At 43.9% G+C, this 26,879-nt stretch overlaps 1 long non-coding RNA gene across 1 annotated transcript in view; it reads right to left on the bottom strand.

Annotated features, from left to right (window-relative positions):
• The window catches only part of LOC309638210, a 42,597-nt gene extending 16,194 nt beyond the window's left edge, over positions 1 to 26,403 (bottom strand). Inside the window, exons 1-2 of the long non-coding RNA XR_014251029.1 lie at positions 15,914 to 26,403; positions 655 to 9,726 (exon numbers count right to left, since the gene is read on the bottom strand). This is a non-coding gene — a long non-coding RNA (uncharacterized lncRNA). The remainder of the gene's footprint in view (positions 1 to 654; positions 9,727 to 15,913) is intronic.
• Positions 26,404 to 26,879: the final 476 nt, after the last annotated feature.

Here is a 26,879-nt window from a genome sequence, read left to right as displayed (position 1 = left end):
TGGAACTTAGGGCAAAACGTGGGGTAGAGATACAAACATAGTGGTCGTCAGTATGCAGGTAGGAGGGGAACCATGGACATGGGAGAAATTACCAGGAGAGACTAAGAAGGGATAAGATCCAAGGATCCTGAAGAACTTCAACAGTTGAGGGTTGGTGTGGAAAGGAATCACCAGAGGGGGAAAAGGAGAATTAGGAGGTGGTAGTGTCTTAGAAATGGAGAGTAGAATTTCCAGAAGAAAGGAGTGACCATGGAGACAACTGCTACATAAAATCCAACAAGCTGAGGGTAAAATGAGCTCTTGGCCTCTGACAATTAGGTCCTTAGTGTCTTCTTCCAATCATTTTCTTGGCCTTGGGGGCTGGAAGTGGGAAGCTTGTTGTCAGGGAGTTTGAGGGTTTAAGGAGGAAACCATAGTCGTGAAGAGTGAAGCAGGCAAAGTGTGGATAGAAGTGGAGGTGTTAAATATAAAGCATCCTTTGAAAGATCTTATCTGGGGAGGGAAGAGAAAGGGAAGCTATCGGGGGAGATGGGGAGAAAGACAGGTTAAGAGAGGGTGTTTTTAAAAGATGAGAGAGACTTGAGCATCTTCATAGGATATGGAAATGGAGCCAGGTGACTAAGTAAAGGACACTACAGTGCAGAGCAGACATACCTTGGAACCAGCTCCTGGAGGAGACATTTGGATGAAGACCACAACAGGAGACACCAGCAGTAAATTGGAGAGAGGCTGCCTTTGTCTGAAACCGGAGGAAAAGAGCCAAGTGTAGGGTTCCGGGTGGCTTCATCTTCTCCACCAGGCTAGAGGCCAGGAGGTTTGCTGGCAGAGGAGGCTTGAGGGGAGGGAGGAAGGCTTAGGAGAGCAGATGTGGAAGAGGCAACATGACCTTTGTCATGATGCTTGGAATTAAACTTCCTAAGAACACTCTGTGAAAAACTGTTTTGGCTACAGCCCCTAGAGGAAGTTTTCCTCCGAAGAGATAACCAGCTTCCTTGGAACTTCTTTTGCCCTTTATGTTTTCACACTTCTGTGTTCGTTTTAATGAATTTGGCCTTTATTTTGGTGAGTCATCAAAGAATATTCTGGGATGGAGCATGTTACAGCATGCAAATCCGCTACACTCATTTCTCCCCATGGATCGAATTAGCGGCCACCCAAAGCTCATCATCACCCTGCTAATTCAAGTGACATAGCTGTCCTTACGGTGGAGAATCAGTGTAAGTCTGGTTTGGCAATCCGCAGAGGTTGTTAAGGATCCTCGTGAAAGGGGCAAGGTTCCCGGTACTGAGGGGACAGATCTGCTCTGTGTAACATTATTATGGCAGCAAAGCTTAGACCAAGAAGGGCACAACATCTCCTTTGGAGACCAGATCATGGGGCCAAGCAAGATGCTATCTGGCCCTGTCAGCCTCAGAAAAAAAAAAAAAAAAAAAAAAATGATGGTCTTGAAACGATTTGGGCAGGGAGACAATAGAATTCTTTATTTCTTGGCACAGAAATGAATGAATCTTTATTCCAAATGCAAAGCAGGCATTAAATCCAAGGACAATAAATGGTGAGACCAGCATTCCAGGAACAATCATGGGCTTTCTCTGTGCCTTCACAGTGAAAACAGCCCCATGGGGCTTCAAAGAGACATGAACTTCTTTTCTCTTCTTAAGCAAAACAAAATTAAGAGAAAAAAAGCACTTCCTACAGCTGTGAATGCCCAGAATTTCTCCCTACCCTATCCCAACCCTGACCCCAATCCAAGGAGCTCTCATCCTCTCTGGCCTAAAGCGGCGTGGTACAGCGAGTGACCTTGAGGTTGAATGTGAAGCTTTCTGGGCACTGCTTTGAGATCAAGGTTGAAACATTCTCCAAAGCATAATGAACTTTCCTAACCCCCTGTACTTCACGGCCTTTTCCCTATTCTTTAAAGATAAATTTATATGTCTTTGAAAAAGCCCCAACATTGATCATGTGATCATGTATGCTTGCAAAATAGATAAACTTGGAAAGTGGGGAGGGTGAGATGGTCCATGTCGGAACAGTGTGCACTGGGGTACTTTGACTTGCCAGCTCTTTGATGCCTTTTAAAAATTAGTTTTTATTTCTAGAGATACATGAATTTGCTCTTGCAGGACGAAGAGACACAGCAGTATTCCTTGAGCTCAGGTTTTCCCCTCCTGAAGGAGAAATTCATGCTAAAACTGAACCTAGAAAAGCTGGTGCTGGTCAGGATGGGACCAGCAGTCAGCTGCCCCTTTGTCCTCCACTTCCGGTCAGGCTGGCAGGGGGCCTTCTCCGTAAAACGTCTTGTCTTTGAAGAGGCCGGCAAGGCTTTTTGTGGAGTCACCTCTTGTTACTGCCCAGAAGTCACTCCTGAGTCAGGGAGTTACAAACAAAGTTTGCTCCACATCACATGGTCCCCTCCTCCCACAAACATCCCCCCCTTGAATCTCACAGTTTACATATTCCCACAAGGTCAAGTCAAGGACATTCGGTCACATGCAGAGTTATGGAAACAGCACGCAACATGGGCCAGCCACGCACCAAACTCAGAGATTAAAAATTTGTCTTATTTCCATGTAAGATTTCACATGGGACTGCTTCCCTTTGATAGAGAGCTGTCCTTTTCCCAGAGCAAGACCACAGTGTGACCCATCTTTAGGACAGACTATTCTGGTTCAGTTCCGTGAACATTTCTGTCCTGGTCCTACCATTTGCTAAACATGAGGGTCTTAAAAGAAACCGAAAACCGGGTCTGGGTCTTAAGGGCCTTACAATCCAGACAAAAAAACAAGAAACATACACACATACATGAAATAGTTTGTTGATTCATTCATCCAATCAACAAATTTTTGTGAAGAATCTCCTTTGTGCCAGGCACTACAGGAGATACTGGAGAAACAGCAAAGAAGTCTCGATTCTGTCCTTAAAAGGCTTGCAGTCTAGCTGATGGAAACAGACCCATCTGTAAGCATAACCTCTATTGAAAGGAAATGTGTCAGGGCCAGTGGTGGCAGGAAATTGTTAGGAGCAGAAATGACATACAATAAAAGCTGTAGGAGTTTGTAACTGAAGAGGTGAAGGACAGCGAGAGATCAGGAAAAACTACATGGGGAGATAAGATTTGATGTGGCTCTTAAAGGAAGGTTAGAATCTGGATAATTAGAGAAGAGGTGAGGCCATTCCAGGAAGAAAGACCCATCTGAAATTATGAGCAGAGTACTTCCCAGGACAGGGAGGGGACAGTCACAGCTGGAGTGAATTACTATGCATACTTGAATCCTTTAAAACGCAGCAAAGTATCCAGCCTCACACTGAAGCAATCTGCCACAAAGAAGTAATCATTGAAATGATGATTAAAATATAATGTAGACATATATAACTCATCCAACTCTGTTGCTTATTTGCTGTGTATCCTTGGATCAGTTATTAAACTTCTCTGGGCCTCAGTTGCCTCGTTTTTCATGGTAATGCCCACTAGATAGGATTGCTGTGTGACTAAGTGTGTTATACATGAAATATGTTAGAACCGTGCCTGACACATAATATGTGCTCAATAAAAATGAGATTATTAAATATAGAAAAAAGCACTGGGGGATATGATAATAATGGCTAGCCTTTATTGAGGGCTTACTGTCTGCCAGGGAATGTACTAAATGCCCTATCATTAGTATTAGATAATTTCACGTACACCAAAATATTAACATCTCTGGGTAGTGGAGGCACCAGGAGATGGCATGGAAAGATTTCTCCCCTACACTACTTAAAACATCCATTAGTGCCTGTTCTTGGTCAGGTACCTAGCTATAGAGCTTGAGACAGGGATTCTAACACATGTGAAGTATTGAGGGCACTCTCAGGAGAAAGGTGGGGAGAGAAGGGGATGGGGCAGGGAAAGAGCTAGCCTAGGATGTGGCCTCACCGGAGATCTAGCCTTAGCCTAATCCCACAGGGACCACCAGAGCGTGAATTGTACCAGAACCAATGCTGCCTTGAGGCAAGGGGACCACCTTTTGAGACAATCAGTCATTGGCTGCAGGGTGGTGGACATAACCTCCCCTGTGACCCCAGCCAGCCCAGGGCAAGTCTGTGTGGAAGGGCGTGGCCGCAAGCTCTTAGCAGCCCATGCTCACAGTAGCTGGAAGATGGATACACCGGCTTGGGAAGAGGGATTCAGGCTCCACATTAAAAACCACCCCAAACTAAGTGGCTGAAAACATTTACTTTCCTTACAAATCTACAGTCTGAGCAAGGTTTCTCTGAGATAGTTTGTGTTACATGGTATCAGCTGGGGTAGCCTGAAAACCGGAAGTGACCTGACTGGGGACCAGGGCCATCTGAAGACTCATGCTGACTGGCAGTTGGTACTGGCTGTTGGCTGAAACTCCTACCCATGGCTTCTCTGGGAGGCTACTGGGCTTCCTCCCTACTCTGGATTCCAAGAATGAGCATCCCAAGAGGAGAAGGAGAAAGTGCCTGGCATTTCTGTGATTAGCAGTAATCTCTTGATGTTTGACTACATGGCTTATTTTTTGTTTTCTACATGTTTTGTTTGTTTGTTCTTTCAGCAAAAACTTCTATATACTCTGGTTGCTCCCTTACCTCTTTGGAACAGTTCCTCAGAGCCATCTGAGAGGCTGTCTCTTGGGCTGTAGTCCTCAGTAAGGTCCCCGAATAAAGCATAACTCAAAACTTTTAGGTTGTGCAAGTTTTGTCAATCGATGGAGCTCACTACAGCTCTACTGGCACTTTATTTCCATTGCAGAACTAAGAAACTTGAAGCTCAGACAAGTTTTAAAAAACAGACTGAAATCACACAGCTAGTAAGAGGTAGACCTGAGGAGAGTTCCATCTTGGATCTGTCAGACCCTGAAGTTCCTTCCCTTTCTGCAGCTCCTGCTGCCTCCCTGCCGCCTGTGTTTTAAGAGAAGGCTGTTATGTCCTTGAAGATCTATAAAAATTGAATAACAGCCACAGTAATCAAGAGGATAACAGTTCTAATAAAGATGACAAGGACCTTGTTGTTGTTTTGAATACCACTAGAATTCATTCCCTTCCAGTCCTGGAATATTTACAGGTCTGGAACTGTCATATTTATCAGAAAGGAAGGCCCAGCTGGCTGCCACTGGCTCTTGGCCATGGGTAGACAATGCCTGGTCACTTGTCAGTGTCCCCCAGGGGTGCCTGCTTCATGTTAAAGTCCTGACAGCATGCCTCATTTCACTGTATAATTGTACTGGCCATGGCAAGGCTGACTAAATTCTCTTGATGCTTCTGCTAATTCCATGAGCCCTGCAGGTTTGAAGAGCCCAGAAACAGAACAGGGCACACCCAGAAGTGCAATCCAAAGGCTGGAGGCTCCTCTGGTTTTTTGATGTGAGTAAACTTTCATTGTCAAAATGTCAATATGCAAATACAGGTAGGGCTTTCTCCTCGGCTTGTATAGAAGGCTAAGACTGGAATTGACATCAATGATCCCCTAATACAGTTTCAAACTGTGCTCTGAAGAGCCCTGAGATGGTGGAGTCAGGAAAAGTTGAACAGGTCAGGGTCTTGGTTTCACACCCCAAGTTCAACCAAATCAGCCGTACTTCTAACTAGGGCTGTCCCATTAAATTTATTTGGAGAAAGGGCCCCCAGCTAAAACAAGTCAGAAAACACTCTATTTTACTGGTGTAGAAACTGAGGTTTAGAAAGGGTTTGCCGTGGCCGGACCGTGGGCAGTTAGAGGCAGGACTGGGGCGAGTAGCTGATTCCTCGGCCAAAGCTCTCCCCACTATCTGGGCTCCATCACCACTCGGAATCCACCTGTCTCCTTTGTTCTGGGCTCTTATTCTCATGAATTTGCAGCCAGTTATTCCCTGGCCCCTCAGCTGTGAATCAACTCATCCTGAGTTCTCCAAAGCCCCTCTGGGAAGCAAGGCTTCAGTCCAAGTGTTCTTGGCTTCTCCCTACTCAGTTCTACTTACGGCACATCTTGCTCAGTTGAGTATCAGGCTGAGCCCAATTGGAACCTGAGGCAAAGGAAAAGTGTGTGCACCTATATACACTTATTGAAATCTCCTCCCAGATTTGGAGCCAAGGGAAAACATTCGTGAAAGCTCTACAATTTAAAAAAAACATATCTGTATATAAAGTCCGGTGATAATCCAATTGGTTTGCTCACCGGTATCAACCCTCATACACACACCCAAGAGGATGCAACGTCAGTGCAGACCCAGGAACCAAGGGTGGATTGGAAATGGCTGTATAACAGGATCATTAAAAAAAATAGTAACAGCTTGTTTATATGTAAAGTTTTGCTATTTTGTTCATCAGGGATTTTTACATGAGTTTTTATTAAGTATTGCATTCAATGTTTATTTTTGATGAAAAAAATCTTGGTTACTTGATTCTTGATTACTGAGGTTTTTTTTTTTTTTTTTTTTTTTTTGGTGCTTCCTTAAATTTTGTGCTTCACTTGCCTGACCCTACTTCCAGCGCTGCTGCTCACTTGTGCGGTCTGACAGCTCCTCCCCATCGCAGGGCTTCCCAGACCCGTCTTATGTATAGAACCCGAGGATACAATAGCCCATATGGTCAGCCAGTATTTTACCTCTTGTGTCTCCCTTAAAAGTCTTGGAGACCCACATTACTTTATTATTTATCTCAGCCCTCTCCTTCCACTCAGCTCCACATCAAGAATGCTCTCTCAGGGGCTTCCCTGGTGGCGCAGTGGTTAAGAATCTGCCTGCCAATGCAGGGGACGCGGGTTCGAGCCCTGGTCTGGGAAGATCCCACGTGCCGCGGAGCAACTGGGCCCGTGAGCCACGATTACTGAGCCTGCACGTCTGGAGCCTGTGCTCCCAACAAGAGAGGCCGCGATAGTGAGAGGCCCGCGCACCGCAATGAAGAGTGGCCCCCGCTTGCCGCAACTAGAGAAAGCCCTCGCGCAGAAACGAAAACCCAACACAGCCAAAAATAAATAAATAAATAAATAAATAAAATTTTAAAAAAAAAGAAGAATGCTCTTTCAAATCATAATTCCATTTGGAAAGTGATCTGCTCTTACTCCTTCTACCAATTCCTTTTCCTGAGGATGCTGAAACAGAACCGGCGCAAGACTTGGTTATCATTAGAACTAAGTCAGATATGTAGATTCCAGAAAACTATGTGAACGCATTTCCAACATGTTCATAGATGGTTTGGCGTTTCCGGTTTAACTTGTATCCCTAAGACTTCTTCAGTCTTTGTAATTCCTTGTTTAGACAAAAATAATATAGAATTGGGGGGCTGGCTTAGTATGGACTTCTCTGATACCTTCATTCCCCCACAGCTATTGATTTTGAAATAGCCAACACCTACTTGGAAACTGTATCCTAAGGGAGTGTGCAGTATGGGAATAAACCGAGGGATCGATGGCAACTAGGTTATGCAACTGTCCCTACACTGTGACACACCAACACAGGTGCAAAAACACCAGGTTGAAGAGAGGCAAAATGTTGTTTTGCTCTTTTCCTTCCTCTGCAATATCTTGGAAGCATAATTAGCAATATACTTAGCCACTTGTTTACCCAAATTCATCCACAGTGCCGGTTGTGGTTGGCTGTCGCTGGTACTCACCTCCCTCTCTCAGGCCTGGGTCAACCAGCTGCAGGAAGCAGGCTCAAAATAAAAGCTCCCTGAGCTTCTTACACATTTCCCATCCTTCCATTCCAGTGACCCTGCACTTTTTTGTTTACATGCCCATAGTCTTGCTTGTGTTCCTAAATCTGGGATGTCCCTTCTGAATTCTATTTATTTCCTTCCTGTTCTCATTAAGGCTAGAGGGGGTCAGGTCTCTGGGGAGCGCCCTTTTATGTTGTGGTTATAATCTGAGACTGCTGTCGGGTGGGCCTGAAACTCTGCAGTGGGAAGCATATCTGTGAGGCTTCAAGTGAAAATAATTTGGAATTTTATTTTATTTATTGACTTCCTAGTTGTACCTATTACATTAGGTTTTTAGAGTTTGCTCTGGGGATTACCATATACATTTTTAGTTTTTCACAGCCAGTCTAGAGGTAATACCGTACTACTTTCATGTAAAGTATAGAAACTCACATCATTTATATGATAGTTCTAATATGTATTACATCCACATACATTATAAACTCCATATGACAATGTTACAATTTTTGCTTCTCCTTATGTATAGGTGATGCTTTCCTGTTTCTTCATACATCAATCAATTTTGGATTATATCAATATTTCAGACATTATGAAAAATATGTTATAGAACTTCTGGATTCTGTTATGTTCCGCTGAAGAGTATTGATTTTTTTTTAAAAGTCAGTTTCTTGTGCACACATGATTCAGAGATCATTTAGTGATTTAGGCAGAGCCTGGAAACAGAATTTGGGGATTTTCCCCTGATTCTTTCCTTTTCAGGCTTTTCTCTTCACTTTCCAGCAGCTTTGGTTGTCCTGGATTCCGTATTTTGGTTCTTCAAGCCAGAAGGATACAATATTCCACTGGCTTTATTCACCTTCCCAGGCCACAGTTTGGGGCCTGTTCTCAGGCTGAAAGCTGTAAATTAAAAAAAAATTTAAAATTAAAAATAAAGGGAAGTGTACCCAGTGCTATCCACTTTGTGCATGAATCAACTCTCTTCCAGCATCTGCGTGCTTTTATTCACTTTCTAGTGCCTTCAAGTAACTGGGTTTTTCAGTAGGTTTTGTCCACAGTTTATAGTTTTTAACTTCATGAGGGTTGGCTCAACAGAGGCTACTTAACCCAACCAGAAGCAGAACTGTCTCACATGCTGTTGGTCTGATATTTCTTCTAATGCAAAAATGGGAGAGGAGAGGCAGAGGGACATTCTGAAGTTTTATTAACAACCTGGTGATATTTTCAGCTTCATAAATATTTTTGGAGTGCCCTCCAAGTTCTAGGCACTCAGACAGGGACAGAGGATACAAAGATAAACAAAACCCAGTAGCCCTGCCTTTGAAGCAATTTACACTTTCATTCCAGTTAAGAGGGAAGTAAATCTTCCCTTCCTTCTGACCCGTAAAATGTGAGCTATTTGTTGGCTTCTGCCGGGAAAAGAAAGGGGTTAAATTCATTACCACAACGGACAGGGATGGGGAGAGAGGAACACATTTCTGTACCAGGTGTATCCTCACCTGTGCTATTTCACTTTTCCCCCATACCAACCCCAGTGATGTCATTGTTGTTTTGTTCTTCGCCTTCCTCTTACAGATGAAAAAAAAAAACCAATGAGGTTCTGAAAGGTTCAGTGTAACTTGTCTGAAGTCACATCACTAGTCAAGGGAGGAATTGGCTCTAAACTCTGGTTTCTTTCCACTTCCCTTAACCAAAGTTGGAAATATCTGGTCTCTACCTCGCCCTTTCTATCTGACTCTGATCACATCGGGAGACTTCAGTTTCCTTGTCTGTATAAATAAAGCTCACATGTGCTCTTGGTACCAAACCCCACCCTTCAAAGATAGAGCAGATGATTTAAGGACCCTTCAATTACTCAGAGCTACACTTCAAATACTATGAGCATGAATCATCCAAGGTGTTTGGTTTTAATCTAGAAATCTCTGAGTTCCAGGCAACCTGCAAACATTACCCTTGTTGGTGTCATTCTTGGAATTCCTGTAGCTCTTGTTCTACCTCTAACTCAACACTTTTTACCCAGAGCCTTTGAGCATGCGTGATCATTCAGTCCTCTCTGCAAGGATTACAGCACCTTAGATGCAGCAGTGGAGTCTAATAATAAAAAATAATAATAATAATAATAAACATAACAACAGTGCCTTATATCTAAAGCGTGTCTTTACTTTCCAAGGCTCTTTTTGAGTCATTGTTTCATTTGATGTGCACAATACTTTGGGATCGCCCTCCCATTTCCCTTTCTCCTTTTCTAAAGGAAAGACTAATTACATTTTAAATGTCTTTTTTTATAAAACAGAACATAATTTCTATTTTAGGAAGGCAATTTTTATGTGCCAAAGAACATAAGATCCCAAAGAGATTTTCAGTCCATCAATGTCAGGGATTGTTTTCTACTATTTTCTCTGTTTCCCAATCATCTAGCCCTGTATTTATAACATAATCAGCATTTGACAAAAATAATAATAAAAATAATAAACCTCTTACTTATAAGTTTCAATACAATATCTCATTTTATAAATGGTGCATAAGCCAATGTCAAAAATTCAGGCTCAAAAAATGCCAACTCTGCCATTTGCTAGTATCAGGGTTTTGGCCAAATTTCTTCACCTCTCTGGGGTTTCGTTTCCTTACGTGTACAGCCTGAGCAATTATCCAGGGTTGTGAAAAGTGAGGGTACATTTTTTTTTTCTTTTTTCGGCTGCTTTGGGTCTTCGTTGCTGCACACAGTCTTTCTCTAGTTGCCGCCAGCAGGGGCTACTCTTCGTTGTGGTGCGCGGGCTTCTCGTTGCAGTGGCTTCTCTTGTTGCGGAGCACGGGCTCTAAGCACACGGGCTTCAGTAGTTGCGGCACGAGGGCTCAGTAGTTGTAGCACGCGGGCTCTAGAGCGCAGGCTCAGTAGCTGTGGTGCACAGGCTTAGTTGCTCCGTGGCATGTGGGATCTTCCCCAGACCAGGGATGGAACCTGTGTCCCCTGATTCTTAACCACTGCGCCAAGAGTACATTTTAAGGAAAGTCTAGTATAGTGTCTGTGCACAGCATGCTCTCCAAAATACTAGTTCATTGGTTTTTAAGTGAGGAGAATAGCATTTTCCCCTATTTTTTAAGATATAAAAGCTGAGGCCCAGTTTGTTCAAGGAACACAAAACTTGGCAATGGCAAAGATGTCCACCCACCCCGCATCCGCTTCCTTTCCACGGCCTCTCCGTTAGACTGTGCTGCCCTAATCCTGACCCACACAGTAGATATTTAACAAATGATGGTAATAGTATTCCCTGCCGTGAAGACCCTGCTATCTGCTGGGCACTGACAATTTCTATACTCACATTCTCCAAGCATTAACAATAACCTTGCACCCTGTACCTGGTTTATAGATGAAAACCAAAAAAAAAGGGGGGGGATTTTGAAAAGTTAGCCCACTCACTCAAAGGCTTACAGTCAATTAATGGCAGATCTAGAATTTGAGCCTACTTCCCAAAACCTGTGATCGTGCCATTGATTCTTTTCCCTTTATGCTATCTTTCCAAAGGAAAAAAAAATAACATGGAAATATGACAAATTATTGGGAAATTTTTACACTGTACAACCTCTTGATGCAATGTATTCAGGGACAAAAAAAAAATTTTGTTTTTCTGCCTAATTGCTGCAGTTCTCAAGTAGTTTATCAAGCAGTGCTGTTTTTGTCTACCCCTGCGGTGCAAAGAAGAGGGAGGACCTGCAAAGGCAGGTCACCCCAACAGTGATGGGCAAGGCGGGTCCCGTATAACAAATCCACCAAACGAAGTCCAAAGGCTCATGGGCTCCAATCCTGTTTTCAGGAGGAACACACCGAACTGAGTCATTTGGGTATAAACATGGGTTTCTTCTCAGTAGGACCAGACTTCTCCAACAAGCTGTTTCAATGATATAAGCTGGACCAATCTGTTTGCTTGTGAGGGTCGACTCCCAGCTGATGTATTTTGGTTGTTCTTGGCTCTCGAAGCACACGGCCATAAGGAAGTGATTGCTGCGGCTTCCCCAGCTTGGCAACCAAAGCTCCTGGGCGGTTTACTGGGCATGTTCAATCCTAACACCTACTTTCAGCTCTTGGGAGGCACACAGGCAGAGAAGCAAAGAAGAAAGCCGAGCGGTAGGCAAAGAAGAAAACGTAGGTCAAGCCAAAGATGGATAAGGAACTGTCCAATGACCCTGAAAATACATAATCGAGACAAACAAGATCTCTTCTGAACTTCCATGGGGCTTCACCCTAGCACTGATTCAGATGTTTTGCTCAGAGCTTTAGACGTAAGTTCTTCCTGAGTAGAAACTTACATACATACATCTGAGCAGCCACGTGTAACTGTGGTCAAGCTATTTCCTTATAGGTCATTTTGATAATACAGGTGGAATGGGCGTGGGGTGGGATGTAATTGTGCTGAGTTACACCCAAAGTGCATTTCCAGACCCACGAACCAGGAGGCCAATCAGCCACAATGGAAAAAGCAAGAGGATGGTTTCAAACCTAAGTATTAACCTTATGTATGGGGAAAAATCCTGAGCTTGCGCACGGCAGCAAGAACAAGGCTGAGTAACTAAATTCCAGAAGCCCTGGGTTCTGGTGTGAACGCCTCCATTTTCCAGCTTTGCAACTTTGTGGCCTCGGTTTCCTTGGATGTGGGCTTTTGGTTCTTGATACATGAAACAGAGAGGCAGCACAACATGATGAAAAGGGCATCAAATTTTGACTCAGAAGGCCGGCAGGAAGTTATTTCATCTCTCATAGCTGACTCAGTGCAAAAGTTATTCGTCAGCAATTATATATGGAGCATTAAGCAGGTTCTGGGAATGTGGCAGAGAGCAAAACAGACCCAGTCCCTGTTCTGGTGGACCTTACCTGTTAGATGGGCAACTAGATAATAAGAAAATAAACAAATAGGAAGACGTGGGATACAATGCCAGAGAGTAATAAGCTCTATGGAAAAATAAATAAATAAAGCAGGATAGGGAAACAAGGAGGGTTTCCACTTTCATTAGAATGGCCAGAAGCAAATAATACCAACCTCAAAAAGTTATTGTGAGAAAACTAAAAGAGAATGTATTTGAACATATGAAGCAAACATACCATAGCATTGTTATTTTTGAACATATCATAGCACTGTTATTTTTTTTTTCTTTGAATGGCAAAAAGGACTTACTTACTTACTTTCCATAAGGTACGAGTGGAGTTCCCAGGCTCTGTCCATGGCTGAGAAATAAAGCTTAGCATGTCAATTGCTACCATCTCCTTTTCCCTGGTTTCTTTCAATGCCGCCTCCTTAGATTTTGGGTTTCTTTTTCTTTCTTTCTTTCTTTTTTTTTTTTTTTTCTCCATTCCTGCAGTGGGAACTTGACCTCTGGTAGCAGGGACTTACTGAATGTAAAAACTTCTTGCAGCACTGGTATTTGCTGCCACTGATGATAAGTCCATGGTTCATCTCTTTTGCCTGGAGTTCAGGGCTCAGCACAGAGCTCAAAGCTGGGAGGCGGGAGGCCTGTTTGTTTTGGAGAGATCTGTCTACCAGGTGGTAAAACCTTCCTGTTCAGGAAACGAGCCCTGAAGCAATTGGGCCAGTGGACTCCCTCTGCCCGGAGCACAGCAAAGAGCTCCACCGTGCAGCCTTATCCTGGCCCAGAGAACACCGGCAAGTAGCTATACCCACACGGTGGCCCGGCCTGACCCTGGGGATTAAGGTTCTGACTTACATCTCTGAGAATTCGTGGATTTTAGGTTTTAGAAGGAAACCAGTCATCTGAGAGCTGACTCTTCCACATCAAAAGCAAAACTCTCTGTTGTGCTCACGTGTGACTCCTTTTACACGTTTCTAAGGCGTTTCCACCTCAATATCAGGGCAAAGCTTTACTGTGGGTTGTAGGATGTTTGACAAAAAGGTCACAGACCATTACCCATAGACAGCATTATGGGAAATTACAAAATAAGAAAAGTGTTTTAAATGTTTCTGCTTGCCCAGTCAACAGGCGCTTCCCAATGTAATTTGAATCTGTTGATGTTCCATGAGTTTCTCCCGTAAACCCTTATAGGGGATGAACTTTTCACTAGAAAGCCACAGTAACCAGTCTCCAAGATGACCTCCTCCTGCTATTCGCTCCCTGTGTGGCCCCCTCCACACTGAATCAGGACTGATTTGTGTGACCAATTAAACAAAGCAGAAATGACAGTGTGTAATTTCAGAGGCTAAGTGAGAGAAAGCATTACAGCTTGGCCCGTTGGATTGCTCCCTCTAGCATAAGTCAGCCGCCATGCTGTAAGGATACTCAAGCAGCTCTGCAGAGAGGCTCACGTGAAGAGCAGCTGGGGCATCTCACCCATAGCCAGGCATGTGAGTAAGCAACTTTGGAAGTGAATCCTCAGCCCCAGTCAAGCCTTCCAATGACTGCAGCCCTGGTCAACCTCATGAGAGACCCTGAGCCACCACCCAGAGAAGCCAATCTTGAATTCCTGACCCACCTAACTGTGAGAGATAATACATGATCCTTGTTTTAAAACACTGAGTTTGGAGCAATCTGTTATATAGCAAGAGATGACTAATATAAAACTTATTCCAAGGTACCAGGATTGAATGGAAGAGTCTATGGTCTGCTAAACCCACCAGGCTGGAACCTCTTTAAACTGAGCAGTAAATTCCAATGAATGTTATACCACCTTTCCCAGCACCACACCAGTGATCTTCAGAGAATTATTGACTGAAATTGGCATTGGATTTTGGAATCCTAATAAAGGCCCAATCTCTGCCTTTAAGACACTTGTGGGCATTCTAAAAGGAACAGCCTTCTAAGCATTGCCTCTGAGCATGATCTTACAGATGTCCTAGGTTTCACATTGTCCTTACGTTCTGTAGATGATATATTGAATTTCCTACAGTTATTGGTTGAAGGCTACTGGCGAGGTGGACATCAATTCCCTGGCACTTCCGGATTGCTTCGCACATGGCCAGAGTAGGTTTCTGCCTCCGGAAGAAGCCAGCAGGCAGGTGGACACAGGTGCTGGTTGTTGCAAGTTGAACCAGTGAGCTCAGTAATGGTATGAGTTGACAGGATGTGGGTGGGTTACCAAGTCAAGGCCTCAGCCACAGCAAAAAGACACATCTAGTCATCAGAATTGTTACTACGAGATGTTACTGACACTTAGGAACACAGTCAAAACCCAGCTATCCAAACAGGTGTTGAAATCAGATACGGACTAGTAGCAAAGGCTTCCTAGGCCTGAACTTCCTAAATCACACTTGTTGGGAAGAAAAAAAAAGGAAGCTTAGAGTCTGGGAATCCCTCCCCTGCCCCTCAGACCTAACTACAGGCATAAGATTCACCAGGCTCACCCTGTTGGGACTGTACTACCACCTCATTTCCTTGCCGCTGGCTCTCACCTGAGTAACCCTACCATGGACCATCCTGTTTAAGGGACAAGTCTATCACTTAGAAATAAACTCAACCCAGAGCTTGAAAAGAACCAAAGGATAGGACTCCTCTTCTTAAGGAAATCAAAGAGTTAAAGTAGGGCCCAGCACACAGTAGGTGCTTAACAAACATTAGGCCAGTTAGCTCCTGCCATCACTGGCTTTGGACTGCCAGGCAGGAACAGAGTGAATCTACATCTGCTCTCTGGGCCTTCTTGTATCTTAACAAAGAAAACACAGATAGTGACCCTCTGTCACTATCTGTGTACACACTCTGTGTGTAGTGATACTGCCTTCTCACTGGAAATCCTTCCCCCTTGGTGAGGGGCGGCTGCCAGGGCCCCATTACCTTAAGACAGGTAAACAAGATAGAATACGCAGGAAGACCCATCACGGGAGACAAATCAGAAGCTTGGACATGGATTTGAGGAATCACTTGATTTCCTCATCACTAGCCCAGTGGTCCCATGATATTTCACACTTGGGGTCACACTAGGAAAAACGTTCCTCCAAAGTCCCCCGGCCTTTGTACTTGGAGGCAGGCACTTAGATAAGAAGGAGCAGGGACAGAAAACTCTGTGTCCTTCTCTCTTGCCTTTGCTTCTCTGAGTTCAACCTCCAGAGGGCACTGATATTCAAAAGACTAAAGCCAAACACGGAGGCTGGGCTGTTCTCCCTGCAGAAAGGGAGAGCCTCAGCAGTGGTTAATTCTCTGTGAATAATTGATACTGGTGAAACTGAAACAGAGATTTCATTAGCACTTACAAATGGGCTGTCTGCCCCCAAATAATATTAGGAAATTCCAAAGCCATGTTTTCTGCTACTCTTTGTGTCTTTCTTTTAGGGTCACTCACCTCCTCACCGTTAGCTCCAGGCATCTCGCAGCCTTTCTCTACAAAGAACTCAACATTTCCAGGTCACAATTAGTATCTGGGTAACATCAGAAACTGGAAGAAACCTGGTGGCCCAGGAGCCAGTCCAGAGATTTTCAGGGCCACCAGGAGGCAGCAGTGATGCTTCCAGGGCTACATGTCTGCAACCAAGGACGGAGGTTTTAAGAGTTTAGTGGACCTGGTTTCAGATCCCACCTCTGCGTCTCACGAGCTGTATGACTTTGGATAAGTTATGCAACCACCATCTCAGCCTTACCTGTAAATGGAAATGATCATCTTGTAATATTTTGGCATGGAATAAATTCATTTGGACACGTAAAAAGCTAGCCATATGCCTGGCACAGAATAAGTGCTTTGTAAGTATTAGTTCCTTTGCCACCATCCTTCTCTTTTCCTTAAATGCTACTGTACAGGTGATCCCTAAGTTTTCCTGCGGAAGCCTCAGTCACTTACTTGAACCCAACCTCTGTCCCCGTAAAAAATAAACTTTATTCATTTGTCTGGCATCCCCCAAACAACAAGGAAGAGTGAAGGCCCTGTGAAAATCAGAAAGCCAGCTAACCTAGAGTCCCTGGGGCTGTCTTTAGGTTTTGTTTTGTTTTGTTTTGGGCGGGGGGGAGGTTATAATTTTTTTATTTAATTTTCATTGGCGTCTAGTTGTTTTACAATGTTGTGTTAGTTTCAGGTGTACAGCAAAGTGAATCAGTTAGACATATACATATATCCACTTTTTTTTTTAGATTCTTTTCCCATATAGGCCATTACAGAGGATTGAGTAGAGTTCCCTGTGCTACACAGCAGGCTCTTATTGTCTTTGTTTTTGTGCCCTGACTCCTGTGGGGTTGGGAGGAGCTGGCAGAGTCCCCAGGACAGATCAATCTTTAGAGAATGGGAATGGGCGCTTACTTAGCAGGAAATTCTCCTATGATAGGAGGCTCCCTGTTCCCCCTCCCCCATCTCAAGTGTCTGATATGTTTCAAGGATGATACCAAAGCCAAGTTTCATGGCGAGTAGAGGAAGTTCGGACACATATCTTGCGTAAATATACCTCCCCTGTAGCCCAGATGCTCCCCAGTGGGTCACCAAGCTGCTGCCATGGAACAGGCCCAGTTCTAAGTCCTGAGACCACTGGGCCCTTGACCTCAGTGATCTTTCTGTCCACCAAGGGAAACAAGCAGTCACTCACCGTCTTGGTCGCCACGGTGACTCGTCTGGGCTGAACCTTTTTTGAATTCCTTGTTCCTGTCCTATCATGTAACCTCTGTGCCTCAGCCTATTTGTCTTAAGGAAGGGCCAAAAGCTAGACTTAGAATACTGCAGGAATAGATCAAACCAGGGCCTACACAGGGAAAATGTGAAGAAAATTAGACTTAAAATATTTTTTTTATATGTGTTTGAAGAATTGATTGAGACTCTCATGGTAAAACTGAAGCTATCTTTAAATAAGCTTGGCATTGGGGAGTGGGGGAGGGAAGGATTGGGAGTCCGGGATTAGCAGAAGCAAACTATTATATACAGGATGGATAAGCAACAAGGTCCTACTGTGTAGCACAGGGAACTATATTCAATATCCTGTGATAAACCATAACGGAAAAGAATATGAAAGAGAATATATATATGTAAAACTGAGCCACTTTGCTGTACAGCAGAAATTAACACAACATTGTAAATCAACTTTACTTCAATTAAAAAAAAAAAAGGGGGCTTCCCTGGTGGCGAAGTGGTGAGAATCTGCCTGCCAATGCAGGGGACATGGGTTCGAGCCCTGGTGTGGGAAGATCCCACATGCCGCGGAGCAACTAGGCCCGTGAGCCACAACTACTGAGCCTGCGCGTCTGGAGCCTGTGCTCCGTAACAAAAAGAGGCCACAGTAGTGAGAGGCCTACACACCGTGATGAAGAGTGGCCGCCGCTTGCTGCAACTAGAGAAAGCCCTCGCACAGAAACGAAGACCCAAAAATAAAATAAAAATAAATAAAATAAATAAATATTAAAAAATAAAAAAAGCCTGGCATTTACCAACCAGTCTGGTATGTCTGGCACTGTCCTGGTTTTAGCACTGAAAGTTCCACGTCCTGGAAAACGTTCAGCACAGGACACATCGGAGCAGTGGGTCATCCTAGTTCTGTTCTGAACACAGAAGTACCAGCAGAGCACAGAGAAAACGTACCACAACCTTGTGCTTAAGCCTATGATTTATGAATGCATAAAATCATAAATAGTCAATCCACAAGGTCCAAGTTGCTTCCTGAGTATGAATGGGGAGATAACGTAATATTTAACAAACACAAATATTTGATAAGTAATGAATGAAGATGAGACTATATTCAATAATCTAAGGAACTGCAGTTTCTTGTTCTTGACAAAATTGCCCAGAGCATAGCCTTTCAAGTTACTGGGAGCGACTGGCATTTACATATTCCTGGAGAAGCTTCACAAAATAGCCTAAAGTTTAACAGCATGGACATTGATATAAGACAGATCTGACCTCAGATCATGACTTTATGCTTACACACTGCGTGACCCATGGTAAATGTCTTAACCTCTTTGTGCATTCATTTCCTTTTCAGTAAAATAATAATTCCTACTTTGAAGTGCTGTTCTATACATTTTTTAAAAAAATTATCACAGTACATAGAATATAATGATTACTTGATAAATATTAACTGCTATCGAAAAAAATAAAAGCAAGAATAAAAACCTGGTATTTTATTGTCTCTGGGGTACCAAGTAGAGTTAACAAGGGGCTAAGAGTTAGACCTCTCATGAAAAAAATTGTGCCATGAAATATTGGCAATATAGCTTTAGATCGATTGGGGTACCATTATTATTTCCCTATGTTTCCACATTGAAAAAAGCCTTGGGCTGAATGTCTTCATTTGCCCCTCCAGTCACACTCTCCACCCTTTTCTCCATCCCTCTTTGCACCCTCAGAGGCTGGCCTGGGTGGTCTCTATCCATGGACTTCCTGCCCCTCTGGATTCCAGGTGGGTTTGGCTCGAGCCAGTCGGCTGCTTCTCTCAACTGAAGGTCACAGCCCCTGTCAAGAGGTTCTTTCCAGCCAGCCCTCTCTGCCTCCACTTTTGGGGGACCCCACTCCCCTCTCTCCCAGGCTTAGATATGCTAACAGCTGCCCCCTGTGATCGGCCATCCTTTGGGGGTTTCCCGACAGCCTGACCACACATTTGTAAATCATCCCTCTGTAAATTTTCCTTAATTTATCCCACTGAATGTGCCTTTTGTTTCCCGCCGGAATGCCAACAGATATAAACATCAAGAGAACATCTAGCTCAGTGATTTCTAAACATAAGTTTGGGAACAATTCTGTGTGGGACATATCAGAATTGCTTAGGGAGCTTTTTGAAAATACAGATTCCTGGACCTCACATCTGGAGAACTAACTCAGAGGTGTCTTGCGTGAGTCTTCATGCTCTGTAATTTTTTTTTTTCCTAAATTTATAAATTATATTTTAATAAAATGTGTACATATATAAAAATATTTCCCCTCTCTGTCTCTCTGTATCTCTCTCTGTCTCTGTCTCTCTTTGTCAGTCTTTCTCTGTCTCTGTTTGTCTCTCTCTCTCTCTCAGGCACTCTGTATTTCTAACAGCTCCCCTGCCAATTCTGCAGCACAGCCAGATCTGGGAAGGGCTCGCTGCTGCAGCCTCTGTGGCACCTGGGCCCTCTTTCCTCATCAGTAATTTTTGTTCTCACTTCCCATTTCACTCTTTGCTATTTCATTTTGGAGATAAACAAAAAATACAGCACATACAGAAACTACGTATGTCCTCCATAAAGGTGATCTCCATCAGGGTAGGAATTTTGGCCTACTTTGTTCATGTCTAGAGCATTGCCTGGCACAGAACTGGCACTTAGGAAATACCTGTTAAGTGAACATTGAATGAATAATTTATTAAGAACATTTACCCAACTTTGCAGGGCTTAGATACGTTCAAGTCTGCAACCTCGAGAAGGTTATGACCTAAGCGCCGTATTGGATTAACATCCAAGCAAACAAAAAAGTGATCCAGATAAAGATGAATTCATCATCAAAGCTGAGTAAGTTGCTGCAGATAGGTTTAATATCAAACTAGTGGCTTTCCTGGCATTTCCCCCCATCTGTCCTTTGAAGCCTGATGTGCTCAGGGTGGCTTATGCTAAAAGCCAGGAGGCTGCTGTAGACATCAATCAAGGCCATGCGGAGGTGCCTTGAGTTGAAAGCCCAATTTATTCAGAGTACTCATGGTGCCCTTTCTGATGCAGAGGTTGCTGGGCATTTTCAAATTGAGTGTTCAAAATAAATTTCTATGCAAATAAAAGCCCATATTCAGGCACATCTTTCCTACCCCTGACCAATCCTACCTGGTCCTGGGGCTTAGGATTGTTGCTAATTGCCTAAGGGGACTCGTCCCTTCCCTTTGTTCCCTACTTTCCTTATCTTTTTGAGTTGCTAACAGAAAACTCTCTTGGCTTACATTTTTCTGACACCAGTACACCAGTACCATTTCTAGCTCACTGACCTCTTTTCGTGCCAAGACTAACCTTACAGGGATAAGTTTGGTTGGAAAGCATTCTAGAGGAAGAAACACACTTCTCCAACTCTTTACGTGGATTCTATTGCTGATACCCTTTGTAGCATCTTTTCTAAATGGCCCGTGGTCATCATTATGAAAATCAATGTTGATTTTAAAGTATTTTAAACCATTGACTGCCCAGGGGCCAAGAAGATGTATAGAGCTGCTTGGTCCTTTATAACTGGCCCCAGCCTGATGCACTGGCTTGGTCTACTGTCCACTCTTTACAGTTTTTCTGTCTTCTCCATTGCTGATTGTGTCTTGCTGTTGTCAAGATACTTAATCCCAAAGGTCAAGTTGCCAAAAAAGAGCTATCTGGGTAGGTGAAGGGTCACTCAGGATTTTTATACAAATATATGTTTCTGCTCTGAGTTATTCAGGAACTGACCTGAGAAGCCTCTTCACCATTTGAAAGATGTCATGAAATGAGAAAGTTCTAGGAATTAGCAATAAACTGATCATTCATCAAATGTCTAAAAATAATTTTAAAGATTTGAAGAAAAGATGAAGAAATGTGTGCTATTTAACTTAGAAAATAAGTTTGATGAATGATTAAATCTACTTTGTTACTTTTTGGAGACTGTGCAGCTCCAGTTAGAGAGAAAGAGACTTAGAAAGGATACAGAGAAAAATAACCATGAAGGTTCCTTGAAATGCCCTTCTGAAGGGGTTATAGAATCACCAGGGCTGGCAATCTCTACAATTAGCGTGACCTACTTAATTTATATGTACTGCTGCCCTAGGACAGGGGGATGGACGCTATAGCTTCTCCAATTTCCTCAGAATTCAGAAATATTACTTCCCTATGTTCTTCCTACAACTTTATGCATGTTTAAGGTATGTTGTCCCTGGATTCACAATTAGGTCTAATCTCTTCCACAGCTTGGTTTTTGTTAGAGTGTTACAGAGGAATGAAACCATCCACTGTCTAGGAGAAATGGAAAAACAGAAGAAGTGGAATTGAGGATTTTTTAAATGTAATATTATTTCTGGTCCTTGGAAGGACTTGAACCCTAAAGCATCCTGACTCAGTTATCCCAGTATCAGTCTCTTAGCAGCATCTGAGACACTTCTTTGTGTTACACAAGGAGAACGTATGAAATATGAGGAAGAAAACGTGCTGAAAACCAGCATTTAGCAGAGTATCCAGCATCTTCTACAAGATACCAAATGCATATATTTACGTATGAAGAAGAATGGCATCTCGGATTCAGTTGCGTCCATGAGGTTCTAATCTTATCTCTTCTATCACAAACTCTAAGATGTTCCAGGCACATTACTCTACCTCTCAGCGTTGTATTTCCCTCCATAAGACACGGGCCCGTTATTCTCTGATTACAGGTTTATATCTCAAGAACCAAAATTCAAGCAGTGGAACATGGAATGACTGGCCCCTGGCCACCTGGAATTGGTTTGGCAAGGTATTTGCTGTTCTAGAAAAAATGTCCTCCCATAACTATACATGTTACCGAGTCCAAGCTCACTCTGCTGGCCGCACGAAAGGCCAATAAATCAGGAGACGAGGTGTTGAAGCAAGGAATATGACTTTATTCAGAAAGCCGGCAGACCAAGAAGATGGCAGACTAATGTCTCCACAAAACCATCTTATCGGGGTTTGGATGCCAGTTTCTTTTATAGAACAGAGAAGGGGAGGAGATGAGGAAGTAAAGTAAAAAGGCCATAAGTTTTGCAAATATCCCCTGGAATGGCCAGCCTCATAGAGGGGATGTGGTAATTTCTTCTTTCTTGCAGCTGTTCAGGGTGGACAGGGTCAGGATGTCTCCCTGAACAAAGGCACTTTGGTTTAACATTCAGGCAGAGGGGCAGGGTTCCCCGAGGCAGGCCATTACGTATAGACAGTATCCTTTTAGTGAACAAAAGCAGCGGAAAGCAAAGGTTAAAGTAAAAGAAACAGATCCAACATGTAGTCAGATTTGGCTCTTCCCTGTTACATATGGAGACCTGGCTTGCCCTGTATGGTCCTCTCCTAACTTAGTCATCTCTCCACCCAGTCCTAGAGGAGGAGTCATCAAACAAATGATTCAAAACATTTTCATTCAAAAATAATAAAACTGACAGTGCCTTCCTTTCAGGCCACAACAGGAAAATCTCCATTGCCAGGGAAAGACACAGCTTGTTACCTGCATGAATTGGCAAAGGGGGCCCATTGCCATGGGAGAAGTTTGTCTGTGGTGCCGCGGTGGCTGAAAAAGAGCAAATATATCCTTGGAGCAACTGTTTGGTTTAATTGCTGAGAAGTCAATCTAGCCAAAACTGCTTGCTTTTAGCAATTTTTGTTGATCATAGTTCTCTGAGCAAACTTCAAGTGACAGAAGACAGCAGGGAAGAGAAACAGCATTAGGGCCAAAGGAGACAAAAAAGCACAAAAAGAACCAACTCAACCATCCATTTTCACAAATATACTGGTTTGGGATTGCTCGGCCAATTTCAGGTACAGCAGGCATTGCATATCCTTGGTCTGAGCTCTGATTAGAACATAAAAATCATGGAATTTTGAAGCTTCAAGGAGCTTTCAAGATCCTATAGGCTACCCCTTTTCCTTCTACCGATGAAGAAGTAAACTCAAGGTGTGTTTCTTTTCAATGTCTGTAAAGTGATTTATTGAATGTCTCAGAAACGGCGTCAGGATAAGAACTCAGGTCTCCCAATGGCAAATCCAGTCCTTTTTCCATGTGTCATTCAAGGAGCTTTCCTGGCCTAAGGGCCCAAAATATGCAGCACAGGCTATAGGTTAGATCCACTTGTGGAAAAGAGGGGAGCAGTGGAATGCCAACTCTTACAGGAACCTCCCAAGGAAGACTCAGAGTTCTTGTACCCACGGGGGCCCTGGTCCTTCCAGAGGCCATATTGGTCTTCTCTTGGGGACCCAGTATATATTTTAGGGGAAACAAAATGGCCTTGCTTTTGATGGCAGCCCAGTCTTCCAATCCTCCAAGGACAACACACATGCCAGCCATGGTACTGGTTTAGACACTTCCCACAGTTCCCTGTAGGCTTTGAGAAAGTCAATGCTCCGAGTGGTCACAGCCATCCTAGTTGGCCCAGGAGAAGAAGCCAAGACACCATTTATCTTTGGCCTGCAGAGCTAGCCCCTGTGCACTGAGGAGCAGGAGAGGATTCATGTACAAGGAGAGTGAAATGGAGGAGCCCCCTTTAGCCCCCTTTGGTCATTGTTGCTGTTGCCTCTGGGCCGTAAACACCTCAAGGTTTCAACCATCCCCCCCCCACCCCCCGTAACCTCTTTATGTCTCCAGCCCTAACTCTTCTCTCAAGGCACAGTTCTGTATCTCTGGTGCTCTGCTGATGTTTCCAGTAGGGTGTCCTCTATCACCTCTTTCCCATCAAACCTGAAACTGAACTCACTCTTCCCCCAAAAGATGGACTTCTCTATTTCTGTTTAAAAAACAAACAACTAAACACACTACTATTCTTCCAGTCATACCTCTGAGTTACTTTTGGATCCAGTCCCCCTTTCCCACTCCCACCTGGCATATCAATTGGTCTCAAAGCCTTATTAAGTCTCCTTTTGTAAAGTTTTCTTTTACTGCCTACATCATGCTAGAAAAACAAGTCACTACCCTGGGCTCCTTCTCACCTCTACCTCTAGCTTAATCCATGCTGCAGGCTCATTGCATTTGAGACAATATATTCCTGATGGCTAAGTCACCCAAGTGGTGGTGGTGTGTGACAGCAGCCTAGCAAACTAATACACTGCCTGGCCCTACCTAGGTGGCTCCAGGGTGTCCCCCACGTATCATCCCTCCATGCCTTGGCACTGGCTGATTTCTTGGCATGGAATGCACACCACCACATCACTTTTGTCTGATTTGATCAACTTCCTCTTGTCCTTTAAGATGGAGCTGAAGCGTCTCTCCTTCTGTGACTCTTTTACCCAACATCACCTCCCGAGGAAAAATTGATCGCTTCCTCCGCTGCCATGACCAACCCGGACTCACACGTTCCTCTCCTAGCATGTAGAGTTGCACCCCCCTTCCTGCTCTGCCTTGGCTTTTAGACTATTGGTCTCAACCTTTGCTGCATATTAGAGCTACCTCGTGTGATTTAAAAAAATACTGATGCTCAGATCCTTACCATTGAGATTCTCATTGTGTGGTTGGGTGGGGATCTGGCATGGCATTTTTCAATAGACCCCCAGGTGACTCTAATGTGCTGCTGGGATGAGAAACATTGTATTAGGGCTCCTGGAAGATAGGGCTTCTGCACTATTCTTTGATCCGTTATCACCCCTCACGTAAGCACACCCTAAATGTTCACTAAACTGGATGAAGGGCCCCAGGTCCTCTGTTCTCTGCTTTTCTCCTTATTTCTTCTCATTGAGCATCTTCACCTCTTCTCAAAAGAACACCTGAAACAAACCCCCTGTAAAATGCCAATTGGAGGTTTAGAGACAAAAGGTGGGGGGTCATAAAAGTATGATCATAGTGCTTCGAAAAAAGGTAAAACAAAAATGCAGAAGGAGCTCATTTTAAATACACATTTCCCCAACTTCTAATGTTTCAAGCAAACTCTTCTCTCTTTCTGGACCCAGAACGTGGGAAAATGTCTCATCAACCAACACTCTTGCTCCCCGTCCACGCCTTTTCCCTGAGAGATTTCAGAAAGGAAATGCAATGCTATATTTATGCTTTTCTAATGTTCTTATCCCACCATCCCTCAATAAAAATGGAATCTGGGAAGATTTGGGATGCCCCAGCTTCCTCCTCCAGCACTCCCTTTAGCTCCTCTCAAATAGTGTTCAGTCTTTCTCTCTTTCTTCTCCCTCTATATAAACACTTAGATGAAAATAGCTGATAAAGAGCTGTTCTTTCATTTTTTCTGGGGATAAAATTAACACATGTTCCTTATGCAAAGTTCAGAAAATACCCAAAAAATTAAAATGAATAATAAAAATGGCTGGTACCCCCCCTCCCATGAAGAATTAACAACTGTTAAGATTTTGGTGGTTTTGTTGTATACTGCATATCTATATAAGGAAAATGTATATAATGTATATATGAGTAAGGGTGTACATGTAAGAAAGAGAAAAAAACACATATAAAGCAATTGTCATGGTGGGGAGATCTGTCTTCACACTGCACTAACATGCTTCTTTATCTACGCAGAGAATAAAAACTCAATCCCACAATGCATTAGACTGAAGTGTTCCTGAAAATTCCAAAGAGGAGATGGAAGAGGCTTGCCAGCTTGCTCACCCTTAGCCCTCAGCACCACTGTTCCAACGTCAACCCCAGCCTTCCTCTCAATACTCTGCCCAAGTTCATTTCCCTTGGCACCAGCCTCCTCGTGCCCAGATCTTTCTCCCAGCTTCTCCGTGTTTCCTTTCCTAGACAGAGCAATTTAGTTCACCATTCATTCCTTCGAGCTGATATCCTCACCCCTAACCTGTAACTAGGTGAAGAAAGGACGTACTGGTTCCTAGGATATATCATCTTAGAAAGTAGTAGGAGAGATTCGTTCAAGATGGCGGAGTAGAAAGACTTGTGCTCACTCCCTCTTGCGAGAGCACCAGAATCACAACTAACTGCTGAACAATCATCGACAGGAAGATACTGGAACTCACCAAAAAAGATACCCCACATCCAAAGACAAAACAGAAGCCACAATGAGACGGTAGGTGGGACACAATCACAATAAAATCAAATCCCATAACCACTGGGTGGGTGACTCACAAACTGGAGAACACATACCACAGAGGTCCACCCACTGGAGTGAAGACTCTGAACCCCACGTCAGGCTTCCCAATCTGGGAGTCTGGCAATGGGAGGCGGAATTCCCATAGAATCAGACTTCGAAGGCCAGCGGGATTTGACTGGGGGACTTCGACAGGACTGGAAGAAACAGAGACTCCACCCTTGGAGGGTACACACAAAGTAGTGTTGCGCATCAGGACCCAAGGGGAAGGAGCAGTGACCCCATAGGAGATTGAACCAGACCTACCTGCTAGTGTTTGAGGGTTCCTGCAGAGGCGGGGGGTGGCTGTGGCTCACTTCGGGGACAAGGACACTTGCAGCAGAAGTGCTGGGAAGTACTCCTTGGTGTGAGCCAGCCCAGAGTCCACCATTAGCCCCACTAAAAAGACTGTAGCCTCCAGTGCTGGGTCGCCTCAGCCCAAACAACCAACAGGGAGGAAACTCAGCCCCACCCATCAGCAGACAAGCACATTAAAGTTTTACTGGGCTCTGTCCACCAGAGCAACACCCAACTCTACCCACCACAAGTCCCTCCCATCAGGAAGCTTGAACAAGCCTCTTAGACAGCCTCATCCACCAGAAAGCAGACAGCAGAAGCAAGAAGAACTACAGTCCAGCAGTC

The sequence above is a fragment of the Balaenoptera physalus genome (genome assembly GCF_965194825.1).
Source record: "Balaenoptera physalus genome assembly, chromosome: 11".
NCBI classification, from domain to species: Eukaryota; Metazoa; Chordata; class Mammalia; order Artiodactyla; family Balaenopteridae; genus Balaenoptera; species Balaenoptera physalus.
Note: the sequence above shows the minus strand (reverse complement) of the source record. Positions and strands in the feature narration are given on the sequence as shown.